We start from the raw sequence: 15,353 nt of genomic DNA on the forward strand, positions 1-15,353 counted from the left end.
AGTCAGCGAGCCTGACCACCCGATCCCGTTAACAGATAATATTGATATCTTGAACGGTTTCTGCACACGAAGTAGACATTTGTAACTTCCATTATGCCATGGTCATTTTTTCTTCCTAAGTATATACAAATGTTGATAATAACGTGTTGAAGTTTGTAAATACCTTTGTCCCAGATTGGCCACAGCGCGGAGAGTTTCTTGCAAATACATAAAGGTGTGTCTGCAAGTAAAATGACACATAATTCAACTCATTTTAACAACAACTATTAAAATATCTCGCTCATCGGATGAAAAGTTTAGCCTATGGGCGAGAATAGTTTCAGATGTTCAAAACTCATGTTTTTTTTGTTTGGCAAATAAATACATGTGTGTCTACAAGTACCAGGACAAATAATTCAACTCATTTTATAGCGTTATTAAAATAGTTTTATTTTCTCAAAACTAATATTTTTGTTTTGCAAATCCACATAGGTGTGTCTACAAGTATCATGACACATCATTCAACTCATTAATTTTTAAGTTAGGATAGGATTTATGGATGAACAACTCCTTACAATGACAATTAAGAGCGACGTTTCGGTGTAGGTTCACTGTTATTAAGAAAGTGATATACAGAGTATGGTTGACAAGTATATTTACAGGTAGGAGGCAATGTTTATACAGTAGAGTAAATATCAGATGTAGTTATACTGGAGTGGAGAGGCCTGTTATGTACACTAAAGGGCAGAAATGACAATTAGTAACATAAACAAAAGGGTGAAGCCATAGATCAGTAACATAAACAAAAGGGTGAAGCCATAAATGAGTAACATACACAAAAAGGGTGAAGCCATAAATCAGTAACATAAACAAAAGGGTGAAGCCATAAATCAGTAACATAAACAAAAGGGTGAAGCCATAAATCAGTAACATAAACAAAAGGGTGAAGCCATAAATGAGTAATATTAACAAAAGGGTGAAGCCATAAATGAGTAACATAATTAAAAGGGTGAAGCCATAAATGAGTAACATAAACAAAAGGGTGAAGCCATAAATGATTAACATAAACAAAATGGTGAAGCCATAGATCAGTAACATAAACAAAAGGGTGAAGCCATAAATGAGTAACATAAACAAAAGGGTGAAGCCATAAATCAGTAACATAAACAAAAGGGTGAAGCCATAAATCAGTAACATAAACAAAAGGGTGAAGCCATAAATCAGTAACATAAACAAAAGGGTGAAGCTATAAATCCTTTCCTCACTTAGTACTCCAACTTCTAAATACCTATCAAAGAAGTCATTAATTTTTAGCGTTATTAAACTATTGTGTGTGTGGGTTAAAACAATTTTGTCCTTGGCATCTAAGTGTCCATTAGGGCAGGACATGCTTACCATTTTTGCCAACACCTGGTGTCATAACTGAGTTTCGGTGATCCATTCAGAAAATTTCCAACGCATTTGTGCCTTTAACGCCCAATGGAATCTGTTTCGTCAGAAAATGGTTATTCTCTGGCGTTAACGTCTTATATTTATAAGACTCCTAATTTTTTATTTTGCACCATCACTTAAGAACTGACCTTCACTTTGTGTGAGTTCATTGGAGTAGGAACCTTCATAGAGTGAGGGCCAGACTGTATGAACGTCGGAGCTTCAATTTACGTATATGGGGCGGTCGGGTAGCCTAGTGGTTAAAGCGTTTGCTCGTCACGCCGAAGACCCGGGTTCGATTCCCGGCATGGGTACAATGTTTGAAGCCCATTTCTTGTGTTCCCCGCCGTGATATTGCTAGAATATTGCTAAAAGCGGCGTAAAACCATACTCACTTACCCACTCTATTTACGTATGACTTAACATGTTGGAACGTACGAAACACAGGATAAATCTATACCTTTTTATACAGAATTCTAAGTATACTTAACTATGTGCCACATATGCACAGCATTTACGATTATGGCACACGCTAGAAAATACATGAAAACGATTACCATATTCACACACATCTGTAATATACATTCATTCTCAATCGAATGCTAATTTCTTTCAAGACCTGCGAAAAATGTGCAAATTTGGGGCCAAATAATACGTACATTTCAAACGTTAAACATATTGACCGCAGATTACACCTTTAGTTTCTAACATGCATCCATATGGGACATACTGTCACTTGGTGTTGTGTACGTTTCTTTTTACGCTTTTGTGATTAAACATAGTATTTTCACTGAAATATGAAAATGGATTGGTAAACAAGCGAATCGCTTATGTTAATACCGCTCCGTTACACATACTACATGATACAATTAATACATCAGAAAAGGTTGAATACAACAAATAAATTACACATGCCAAGCTAGATGTGTATATATAATAGATATATATTTGCAGTTTATATAAATCAATAAATTTACTTAATTGAGAATATGCCAGTTTGTAATTTTAAGTTTTGAATAGAATCTATTTCTAAGATTTGATCTTCCTCACTCAAATACGAATTTCTGTATAGCACTGTTTGTAAAGAGTAACCATGTTGGTAAAAATATATTTCATTTAAAAGAATATAGTAATTTTTACACACACAAAATAAATGTAAAGCAACTTCGGTATGATATCCACAAGAACAAATGTCTGTCATACAAATCTGCGTTAAGATCGCTGCAGCCAAGCACGACGCGACAGTCAATTTTTCATAATTTAAATCCCAGTGTATACCATTATCTCCCCTTCCATGTAGCAAGTTCTTAAATTGAGAAACGGTCTCTGTCCCCGTAAGGTTTTCTGGTAGACCATAGCATATTCCAGAGTTGTGTTGAGGCTGGTTTTAATGAATCTGCATGAGCTTATGTTTTGCACTTCAATGTTTGAAGATTAGCTTTATCCCTTAAGTTATAATGTGTGCTTTCCGAAACTGTATGCTGAATAATATTACAAAGATATTCGGGTGAGAGATGATTATTCATTTTGTAAAACTTTACCAATTTTGCATTGTATCTTCTGAGTAAAAATTCATGACATTGCCACATATGGTTCTAAGAGCATCTAAGGTTTTTTCAATAAATTAGACTGTTCATTAGGACAGTTATCCCAAATATTACAATAATAAAAACCTAAGTAAGATAAATGATTAATACATAGTTTCTAAGGTAGTTGGGGATAGACGATAACAATAACTTCTTAAACAATTAACCAGAGGACACAGCAAAGAGTCTTATATTACCATTTATTCCTTCAACAATGTCACTGATATAGACAATAAACAATAATGGGCCCCAAGACCGAGCCCTGTGGTACACCTATTAAGACTGCTTTTAGATCTGAGCTATAGCCATTTATAACTACCTTTTGGTATCGATTTTCTGAGTAACTGTCAAACATCTCATAAACTTTCCACAGCTACCATAATGTTGCAGTTAATATATTATTCCTTTGTGCCAAACGTTATCAAAGGCTTTTCTTATGTCACAAAATACAGCTCTAACTGCCTTACCTTCACCTAAAGCCCTTGCAATAAAGTCGTATAAATACTGATTTGAGGTGGAGTCACCCTGCGTGAATCCAGATTGTAGGTTTGTAAGCACATTATTATTCCTTATATAGTTATACACATCTTTGAATAAACATTTTTCAATATCTTTGCAAAACAATTTGTACATTCATTCACGCTATTTTTCTTATGAATAGGAAAATAGAAAATGATGTCGAGTTTTTTTATTGTATTCACCTCATAACCTAATACAATGTTAAATGAATTTTTGGTTTCAATTAGAATTAAATATTATTATAACAATCAGGATTCTGTTAGACCCTACACTTAAACGAAATCTCCGATAACACACACAATAGTTACAGGATGTATACAAATACGAACCACATTTTAATTGTAGTAGGACCACTAAGTGGTCAAACCTTACCTTTTAATCGCACCGACATATGTTGTGAATCAAATTTGAACGGAATCGGATAAATATCTCAAGTTTAACCATGCAGAGTTCTCCGTTTCGTCGCCATGGTGACTAAGATTCTCTGAACCTATCATGGCATTGTGGTTTGGGTTACATAACACACAAACATAATGAACAAAATCAGATAATATCTATATTTCGGGGCGGTCGGGTAGCCTAGTGGCTAAAGCGTTCGCTCGTCACGCCGAAGACCCGGGTTCGATTCCCGACGTGGGTACAATGTGTGAAGCCCATTTCCGGTGTCCCCCGCCGTGATATTGCTGGAACATTGCTAAAAGCGGCGTAAAACCATACTCACTCACACACTATATTTCAATCAATAGGCCGTTCTGTCCCTGTGATATTAGGATAGTAACGGAAATGATGTTACCTTGTAGAATATAGTAAGATACATCTTTGTACAACAGTAAGTTTCATGGAAATCGATCAAACGATCTGAGTCACACTCCCTTGTTTGAAAACATTAACATTGCAAACAGATGGTCGTTGATCAGAGGGAACCGAAAAATTATTAGTCATTTTCATATCTAGACAAAATAAGGAGAGGCAACTAACGGTATCGGTTGATGGGGCTCACTGACTTGGTTGATGCATGTGGACTTGGTTGATGCATGTCATCGTATCCCAACCCGTGAAGATCCGGGGTAGAATAGATCTTCAGCAACCCATGCTTACCGTAAAAGGCGACCAACGGGATCGGGTGGTCAGGCTCGCTGACTTGGTTGATGCATGTCATCGATCCAAATTGCGTGGATCGATGCTCATGATATCAATCACTGGATTGTCTGGTCCAGACTCGATTATTTACAGACCGCCGTCATATGGCTGGAATATTGCTGAGTGCGGCGTTAAACAACAAACCAACCAACCAACCATCGTATCCCAATTACGTGGATCGATGCTCATGATGTCAATCACTGGGTTGTCTGGTTCAGACTGGATCATTTACAGACCGCCGTCATATAGCTGGAACATTGCTGAGTGTGGCGTTAAACAACAAGCAAAACAAAACGAAACATTCAATCTCTGAGTGAACATTATGAACGTTTTATGGAAGACATGTGGAGAACATTTCAAATTTAACGCATCAGCGACACAAATTATGCCCGGGGGCACTTCCCCAGGGAAAAAGCATTCTTACAGTTCTCTATACTATGTCGCGTGTCAGACGTCAAGGTAGATTAGATGGTCACCTGAGCGCTGAGAGACTGGGCAACCGTCTGGAACTGGTTAGCTAGTTGAATGTAACGCATCGGCGACATTAATGATTGCCGTGGGCACCTCCCCAGGGAAAATTCTTTCTATCCAGTTTTCTATACAATTTAGTGTGTCAGACGTCGTGGTAGATGACATAAGCAACCATCTGGAACTGTTGATTATGAAGATTGACTTGCAAGCTCGTGCATGATTTACATATTTGCCTTGTTAATTGCTCTCATTAATTCATCAGCATTCAGTCCTGTCGTTTTTATGATGATAACAATTTCAACAGATGCGGTGAATATATTATTGGCCTGGCATATCGTGATAAGTATTTTTTCCATATTCAAAACATACGTCAAACTGGTTCACTTTATATTTTGGTAATTACGTGTTTACGAATACTGTAAAGAGTAAACTTTGTACACTAAGCGAATGAAACCAGCCCTGAACAAACCCCCTACTGGACAAAGTAATTCCCCGAGTGAAGCCGGCGTGCAAGGGGGTTATCTATACACCCCTACGCCCTTGGGTGGACTCAACCAAGTGATGTTACTTGGGGGCGAGTTCAAGATTCTTTTACATTATGTCTCAGCATTTCATGAAATAGGGGGCACGGGTGGCCCAGTCGTCTAAGGCGCCGGGATTCGCTGTGCAGAGTTGCGTCCCTCGGGCACGCCAGAAACCTATGATTGTGGGTTCGAATCCCGGTTCACCCCGATTATGTTTCTAGGTTTGTCAGCACCATACCCGTGCTCGTGGGTTTCACCGAAGTGGTAAAGGTCTGAGACCTGCATCACTTCGGGCTTTCCTCCCACATTAAGCTGACACGCCGTGATATAACTTGAATAATGTTAAAAGCGGCGTTAAACCCGACTCACTCACTCACTCACTCTCATGAAATAATTTCAGTTTTGAAAAGACGAATTTGGAATAATGATTCACTTAGGTATTCTGTATGTGTTCTGCACTCTCCGACGACTGAAGCAGGAGTATCGGCTTCATCTTTTTTTATACCGCGAGCACCCCTTTAAAAGCAAGAAACTCGACATGTCATTGAATATTAATAAATTTTTCCAACGTCAACTCGGATGACGGACCAATGAACGTTACAAAGTCTCTCTGAGCAATAGTTTAGGAGTCTTCAAAGTCTGAATCTATTAAAGAATTTTCTTAACCCGACTCGATTATTTACAGACCGCCGTTTATATACCTGGAATATTGCTGAGTGCGGCGTTTAACAACACACATACACACACTAGCGCGCACACGCACACGCACACGCACACGCACACGCACACAAACTCAGCACACACCAAAAAAAACCCTGCTGTAAACAATCCGCGAAATCGCGCACGACACTGGTAAATTTGAGCAAGGTACCACACAATCCGCATGCGCCGAACGGTAGAATTGGGCACTTCCCGTAAGAGTCACGAGCACCGCGTCAAATTCAAGCGTCAAGCGAGAAATAGAAATACCGGTAAACGCTGTTGCTTGATTGACAATGTCAATCAAAAAAAGGGAGAAGCTTCATAACATCGTTCTTCACAGAAAATTCAAAAGTAAAAAAAACGAGGTTATTTGGACGGAATACCAATGGTTGGAAAGCGTTTTTCGTGTATGGTCATTGGACGAAAATACGACGTTTCGTGCTTGCAGTGTTGGATAAACATTTTATTGTCTAATCTTGAGTGAAGCCGACAATCACTATGGTGTTTACTGTAGATGAGTTCCATAAGTCTGAACATCTGGTATCATTACTATTTTATAGTGATTCATAAATACAAGCTCTTGATATAGTCGGGAGGCGGTCGGATAGCCTAGTGGTTAAAGCGTTCGCTCGTCACGCCGAAGACCCGGGTTCGATTCCCGACATGGGTACAATGTGTGAAGTCCATTTCTGGTGTCCCCCGCCGTGATATTGCTGGACTATTGCTAAAAGCGGCGTAAAACCATACTCACTCACTTGATATAGTCGGAATCGTACAATCGACTTTGCTTTATGCATAGAATTCTAATTTATATGGAAAGGGTTTTGTCCCTTTATTTACTTTAATTAAACGTACCTTATAATATATCATTGTAAACTCCTTGTAGCAGCCTCACGTGAACTGTCATTTAAGCCCATTGCTCGGCCTTTCCTTAATTATGACAATATCACAGTATACGAATGCATGTAGTTTGTAAACGTTCGACATAACATCTAGAGCTATCTTTGTGCCGGTTTTCTTGTGATTTTCTTAAGCTGAAATATCATGAATATGATACCGACAATCTTATTGTCGAAACTGGCCGCATCTCATTATAATAGATTTGTCTACCGGAAATATTGCACACCAAAGGGTGATCATATATCATGACTGTAATGTACGTCGAAGTCACCGGTATTCCTCTATGCTGCATGATTGGTCTGACATGGATACGTCATAAGGCAGTGAGAAATTGACATACATTTGATGTTACATGACTATACACTGACAGTATCTCTCATGTTTAGCAGATAACAAAATCGACAAAACCCCTTTCCATAACCATAATAAATCCCTGTCAAAAGTGCGCGGTAAAGTTCAGGGTTGGAATAGGTCTTCAGCAACCCATGCTTGCCGTAAAGGGCGGCTATGCTTGTCGTGAAAGGCGACTAACGGGATCGGGTGGTCAGGCTCGCTGACTTGGTTGATGCATGTCATCGATACCAATTAGATCGATGCTGATGATATTAATCACTGGATTGTCTGGTCAAGACTCGATTATCTATAGACCGCCGTCATACAGCTGGAGTATTGCTGATCGCGGCGTTAAACAACAAACAAACAAACCAAGCAGAGTCTACTGCACAACTCCGACTTCATCATGAGCATGTGTCCATGCATCACTAAGGACCACCTCCCTGGTCTAGTGGTAGAGCGTCCGCCCGGAGAGCGGAAGGTCCGGGGTTCGATCCCCGGCCGCGTCATACAAAACGTTAAAAGATTGTACTTGTTGTTACCCTGCCTGGCGCTCGGCAGAAGGGACTAAAACAAGGACTGGTCGGCTCGGAGTCAGTATACTGTGTCTGAGTGGGGTATTCATGTTAAACTGCGGCATGGTATCTCAGTGAGCTAGCACTATAAATCGGCATCAGTCAAGACTAGTACAAGCAGCCACACACACATACACGTCCATGTACGTCGCTATATAAGTGCAATAATCTTGGACGCGACGTTAAACCGCATTTCACCTCACCTCACCATGCATCACTATCAAACAGTGACGCCACAAGGTGCTCACGAAAAGACGAGCGCACCCCACCCCACTGGTTTCACCCACCACAAACACATGCAAAGGCAGGCCAATTCTTTATCCGAAAAAAACATGGGAACACACGGTACACGTCAAAATAGGGAATGGCATTGGACATTATTTTGGTCACTGATGAGTCAGATCAGGACACATCCACTCGTCCACCACGAAACCTTTTTCAAAGCCACAACAAAAGCCCCAGAATGCGGTTAACTTGACCAAAGAACCCCGAGCAAGAGTCGCACTCGCCGAAATCCTAAGTCATAATAATTACAAACATTTTCCCCTGACCATAACGTGATAGGGCGTTTAACCATACAAATCCCTCGAAAAGCAGAATATGCATACTTTCTGTAATATGTAAACTGTAATATATAATTAAGATACGCATCAAACCAATACTCTTGATGTACATGCTGCACTGATTTAAAAAATGTAAGGTTAACAAGACACGGGCACCTATGCTTCCCTGCCCTGCTATCGTGCTAAGTTTAGATAGTGAAATACGTTGTTATCGCTCATGTATTCTTTCAATGCAATATTTAAAGTTGTAAACAAGATTGGGTTAATCAGAAACGTATTTTAAAATATATTTTATTCCATTTCCAAGTACATGTTAACACATATATATAGTGGGCAAGTACATTAACAATGAAGGTAGAAACCACAACAACAAAACTATTGATTGAAGGCCTGTAAACAATGTTTGAAGTTGACAGCGATATTAGTCTTACATACGGACAGTATATTGTATGAACGCTTCATGACTATGGACATAGAGTAGAAGTCAGTTGCTGCCTTTTCTTACGATAACAATGTATTCTGTTTGCAATATATTTTTCATTTTGACAAATATAACTCTGTCTTTAATGAATACATCAAAGGGCGGGGTTTGTTGATAAATAAATCCTTTGGCTGAGAGCGGAATATTGTCAACTTCATGATTATATCTACAAAAGCAAAACCTCACAGTATATCTGTGAATTCCAAGTTCAATATTTAGATAACTGTTGAAAATATTTCAACCTGTGACCAGACGTCCTTGACGTGTTCACATTCATAATAAAGATGTGATAGATTTTCTCTACAGCATTAACAGAATGTGTGGACAGCCAATTTTCCACTGGGGTGATGTAGTAACGTCCCATCTCGGGGTCGGTCGGGTAGCCTAGTGGTTAAAGCGTTCGCTCGTCACGCCGAAGACCCGGGTTCGATTCCCGACATGGGTACAATGAGTGAAGACCATTTCTGGTGTCCCCCGCTGTGATATTGCTGGAATATGTGACTTGAAAATTTCCAAATTGATCATTATTCCATCTCGGTACACATTGTTTTAAGCACTATGTTTTTTGTAAGTAATTTCGAATATGCATGAACGCAAAAAATGTCCCTTACCGTAGGAAGGATAAACGTACATACAGCATATGGGATTCACTACAACCCGCGTAGGGTGTCCAGACAATACGGAGAGGCTAGGTGTAGACGAATAACAGATACAAAATATACAAATTGATACAGGACTCACCAGCAAATCGGTTTATCTGGTAGAGAACACAATAGTTGCATATATTTAATTGTGATATTATGGTTTGAGTTAACAAGAAAGAAATCTGATCAACTTAGATAATCATCATTGCTAATAATTGATTAAAAAACATGTATTTTGTGTGTTTATGTGTGTGTTTTTTAGTGTGTTTTTTTGTTTTTTTTGGTTTTTGTTTTTGTTTTGTTGTTGTTTTTTGGGGTTTTTTTTTTTTGGGGGGGGGGTGTTTGTTGCGACGCACTCAGCAATATTCCACGGGGGTCTGTTAATAATCGAGTCTGGACCAGACAATCCAGTGATTGACATCATGAGCATCAATCCACGCAATCTGGATCGATGACATGCATCAACCAAGTCAGCGAGCCTGACAAAACACTGGCGCATAAAGTTGTTTTGATAACACTGTAGGCGAACTGCACTCTTGGCGAAAGTAGACCACGAGCTATGTACGGTTCCACTGTCAACAGTAGGGAAGTGTTTGGAACTTGAGGACAGATAATTACAATTACAATACAATACAATAACAAATACAATGTTGAGTGAACGTAGCTAAAAGAATCAAATGATGACAGTCCATTCTAATCGCCATAAGCAACCCCTCATATTTATTTAGATTTACTTTCATTTACTGTTGTAACCAAATACACAGCCGATTGTCCCATAAAGCTAACTGTGCATAGCGGAGCCTCCGAGGGATATGTGATGTCAATACGCTTGTTAACATGGTTTAGTTTGACTCTACACATCCTAACAAACTAATCAGCAAATCTCGCTGCACTGTGCGGGACAGATACTGGAGAAAGGCATGCCACCGCAGCCAGAAATACGAAACGTAGCCTACTTCATGGCTCCTAAAGGAAGCCTTGGGTATCACGTTCGTCAGGGGACCGGCGCAGTGTGATTGGCCGTTGACATTTGCACAAAGCGGAGTAAAAAGCATCGTTTTTCCGTCTATTTTACGCTTTAAAAACTCGACGCTTTCGTAACCCTTTTCGACGCTCACCAATTAATCAATTTTAATGAATTTATAGTCGTTTTTACCGTCCATTGCCTATGTAGGCAACGAGAAAAACGACGTTTTCGTGTTTGCAGCGTTGCGGAGTGGCCCGTTTCAACCCGTGAGCCTCGCATTTAAATGAAAGTTCTGTTTGTGAGGAACCACATGCCAACAAACTGTCACCTACTTTTGGACAGTGGCTACTCCTGCAAACGCTGACTAGTGATACCATGTTTGCGACATCAACTTGGCCCCCAGTCACACTACAATAAGTATGATGTTTTCTCCCTTGTGAACACTGAGGAATAGATGAATTAGCCCCAAACAATCATTCTGACATAATAGCTTTGATCAAAACATTATATTACCAACCAGGTTACCACAGTACGGAGCTTTGACAGATACTCACATGTTTGGTCTAGCCTACAATTGACACGGTCCGCAACATCTTCTGTAATTTTTGATGGTAAGAGTTATCTCCCTTTTACTTGGGTTGTTACTAAAATCATGCAGGACATTCCTCGAAATAAGATCCAAATCAATTTGATATAAAGCCAGTATTAAAACAAAGTTGATATTACTTTACTCTGTATTATTAAAACAGCTAATTTGATCAATATATGACTTTACGTCTATCCTATAATATAAGAATTTTGAAAATATTATTAAATTGAGGACATAATCACTATATGCAAATAGCAATGTGATCCAAACCAATTGTATTTCTTGCTTTGCATAATAATTTTATAGACAAATTTATTGGTTTCTGTGTAAGGTATCTTTTGTATGTAAGGTATATGTGAAACAAAGACAAACATGAGAATGATCATGATGATATCGATGATATTTTGGAACATAACACAATTACAATTGGTAAAAAATAAATTACATTCTATGTGAACAAGATGCTTTGGGTAGAATAAACAAAAACATAAACATAAACTTTCTATTGTATTTTCTTTGTCACATATGTAAAGTATCGGGGAATATTACTTATGACAAAAGACAACATACATATGTGCTAATTTAAACTTATCTTTGAAAATTATAAATGTATCCACATTTCATGTTAAATTTTAGTAACAGAAATATATTTTCAAACAGAAAATCAAAATTTGATGAGGTGAGGGTATGCCCAAAAAGGATTGTAAAATAATTATTGTTTGCAACAAGCAGAGGAATCTCCAGATACCCCTTGATGAAAACACTGATGGTGAGGGTGATGATGACGAAGACATCATTACAAAAAACGCCCATATGATAATATATTTAAACTTGAAACCATCCAAAAATGATATATGTTTTTATCATAATACTCTTTAAATCACACAAAAATCACAGACACAAAAGACTATTCTCATCTTGAAATGTTCTATAGCCCAAAGAAATAAAGCCAGAAACAGGCTCTTAAATTTCTTTTTAAGATGAGAAAATATGTGAACCACTGAGACACATTTTTTATAAAATAACCCCCAAATTACTTTCTAACCTCTAATCAAATACAGACTGTTTGTAAAATAACTGAAATTGCATAACATTGGTAAGCAATGTGGTGACTGATTTGGTAAATATTAGTGAAATAAAATTCAAATTCCTGCAAAGGCAGCTGATTCCTTGAATCAGCACAAAATGTGCAATATCTTTCCTCATCTTCTCTGATTATAGCCTCAACATTTCTTTTTGAAGTTCAAGGACATCAATCTTCAACAACGTATTTTCTTAAAAGCTATGTGTAATCTAGGTCTTCTTTTCTTGAGAAAGGGTAGAGCTTGAGACCATGAGTATCCTGAGGCTGAAGGTGGGTTTAGGTGGGGTTTGCACACCAAGGGGCAAGGCACCACAAGCTTCTGAGTCAAAGCTGAGGATAGCTGCTTCCTGACAACTGAAGAAAAGAAATGTTTACTTTAATGTTTGTACAACAAAAAATAACATATATATCATAAAAGTATTGTATCACAAAACGAAAATGTGTTTACCTGTTTGACATATCCATGACCTGGAACAGGGTTGAATCAAAGCTCCACTTGATTCCACAATACTGACATCTGATTGTCCAAGAACATCATAGACTGCCTAAGACACAGCACACTCAGCCTGGTTAGGGATGTTGATGTACTTTTTGATACAATAAATAATAATAAGACCACAATAATCTTATTAAAATCAGATCTTAGTTCTCGCTACCGTTAAACAAAGCTTTGTTTAGCGGTAGTGAGAACTAAGATCTAATTTTAATGAGATTGAGACTGCATTGGCCTATTACCTAGAAAAATATGTGACATCATGTTTGAGGTTCATAAGAAAATTAATATTTTAATTTCTACATGTCTCTACTTTTTTGGCTTATGGTAAACTGAAATATATCAACACTTTCATTTCTAAACACTGTTACTGTGTCTATTTATATACATTTATGTATCTTCGATAAATTTGCCTATGCAGACTGTATGGTGTAAATGAGAACATCTTAATAGCTTTAACTGTCAAGTAAAAAATATTTATTATACGTTCTGTCAGGAAAAGTAGAAAATACAAATACAATTCTTTAATAATATTGGAGATTAAATCTCGTATAAATGTAATTACTTACCTGTGCCACTGAGCTGTCTTGTGATTTGTTTGTTTGTTTGTTGTTTAACGCCGCACTCAGCAATATTCCAGCTATGTGACGGGGGTCCGTAAATATTCGAGTCTGGACCAGACAATCCACTGAATGAAATCATGAGCATCGATCCACGCAATAGGGGAACGATGACTTGCATCAACCAAGTCAGTGAGCCAGACCACCCGATCCCGTCAGTTGCCTCTTACGACACGCAAGACGCCTTTTACGACAAGCATGGGTTGCTGACGACCTATTCTACACCGGATCTTCACGGGTCGAGCTGTCTAGATATCTCTTTTAGATATCTCCTGCATTGACTTCGATTGGATGTCGTACCACCGCTTTTCGCAATCCTCTGTTGACCGAACCACGTTCGGAAAGGCAGCATTGATATTCGCTGCCACCTTCCCCCAATGCCTCCTACATTCGCGACGTAATGTTCTCCTGGCCCAAACTTGTCCTTGATAATTGCCTTCCGCTCGTAGGCAAGTTGGACCAGGAGCAAGGTCTGGTCAGATGACCAACTTGGGTTGCGTTTCTTGGTAACACTTTGTGCAGAAACCATCGCGCGAAGTGTTGACAGCTGTCAGACTCACGTGTGCTTGTTTGCATCACGTGACAGTCACGTGATACAAAATCATGCCTCTAAACCTGAAGAGTGCGTGGAATTCTAATTATAGCACAGGGATTCCCCTGATTATGACCAATGCTCGAAATAGAGTTACTCTCAGATTTTCTCTGAGTTATTCCCTGAGCCTTTATAACTACACTCCTTAGCGTAACCTTTAACTAAGAATGTTCTAAGCGAGGTCAGAAAATACTAAAGAAAATTCTGAGAATGTTTTTAATAACGGCCCCTGATTACAATGATTTGAGTTTCAAATGTGAATTTGTATTTCATTAGTAAAATACTATTTTGATAAAAGATATTTCATAGAAAATTTATGATATTTATATTTTTCAAAAAGGGATGCTTTTGGTGTATTCTATCATCATATTTCGTTCGTTAAAACAACAAACAACACTATCTCATATTCATCTCAAATTAGTATATTTTCAGGAAATATCTCGACACAGAACATCAGGTTGCTCTTTTCAATAATAAGTTGCACTGGTGCATGTTTTTTATAACTAAATCGAGCCCTGTCCTGACAACAACGTCTCCATCCAGAGTTTTGCAGCAGAAGACGCTGGTGGTTCTTGTTGATTTGACTGTTCAAGGTCAGACTTTGGACTGGGTAACTGAAGTAGGCCAGAATCAGAAAGCGATGGTGGTAATTCCTGGATCTCATCGTAAACTAAGACTCTGAAGCTACTTTCAAAATGATTCATGTGAGGAAAGCGAAAGGAAAGTGAGGAAGTTCCGTGGAAGATCTAGATCATCGTCAAGAAAATACTACTGTTTGACTAATCAAACATATTTGACATATCAGGCCCTGACAACATCCAGCGTCTGAAAGCAATAGGGTTTTCTGGTTATCCAATCGCACCCCCTGAACCCTTGACTGGCTTGTTCTCCTGCTAATGAGCCTGATCCAATGATAAAACAGAAAATCTGTTTTTCGTTTTAGAGCTCTTCCTTAGTTTTAGAGCACCCCTACGCCCTTGGGTGGACTTAACCAAGTGATGTTACTTGGGGGCGAGTTCAAGATTCTTTTACATTATGTCTCAGCATCTCATGAAATAGGGGGCACGGGTGGCCCAGTCGTCTAAGGCGCCGTGATTCGCTGTGCAGAGTTGCGTCCCTTGGGCACGCCAGAAACCTATGATTGTGGGCTCGAATCCCGG

The 15,353-nt window shown here is 38.7% G+C and overlaps 1 protein-coding gene across 2 annotated transcripts in view; it reads right to left on the reverse strand.

The window, feature by feature from the left end:
- Positions 1–11,438, reverse strand: part of LOC124144306 (carbonic anhydrase 7-like) — a 31,371-nt gene extending 19,933 nt beyond the window's left edge. The window contains exons 1-2 of one of the 2 annotated variants that reach the window (XM_048381289.1): positions 11,372–11,438; positions 164–220 (exon numbers count right to left, since the gene is read on the reverse strand). The gene's annotated coding sequence lies outside the window, so the exon portion shown is untranslated. Of the gene's footprint in view, positions 1–163; positions 221–11,369 lie in introns of both variants that reach the window. The other variant, XM_046513646.2, reaches the window with a different exon arrangement.
- Between the last annotated feature and the right edge of the window lie 3,915 nt (positions 11,439–15,353).

Source organism: Haliotis rufescens, unplaced genomic scaffold (genome assembly GCF_023055435.1).
Source record: "Haliotis rufescens isolate VD_foot unplaced genomic scaffold, xgHalRufe1.0.p SCAF_37, whole genome shotgun sequence".
NCBI classification, from domain to species: domain Eukaryota; kingdom Metazoa; phylum Mollusca; class Gastropoda; order Lepetellida; family Haliotidae; genus Haliotis; species Haliotis rufescens.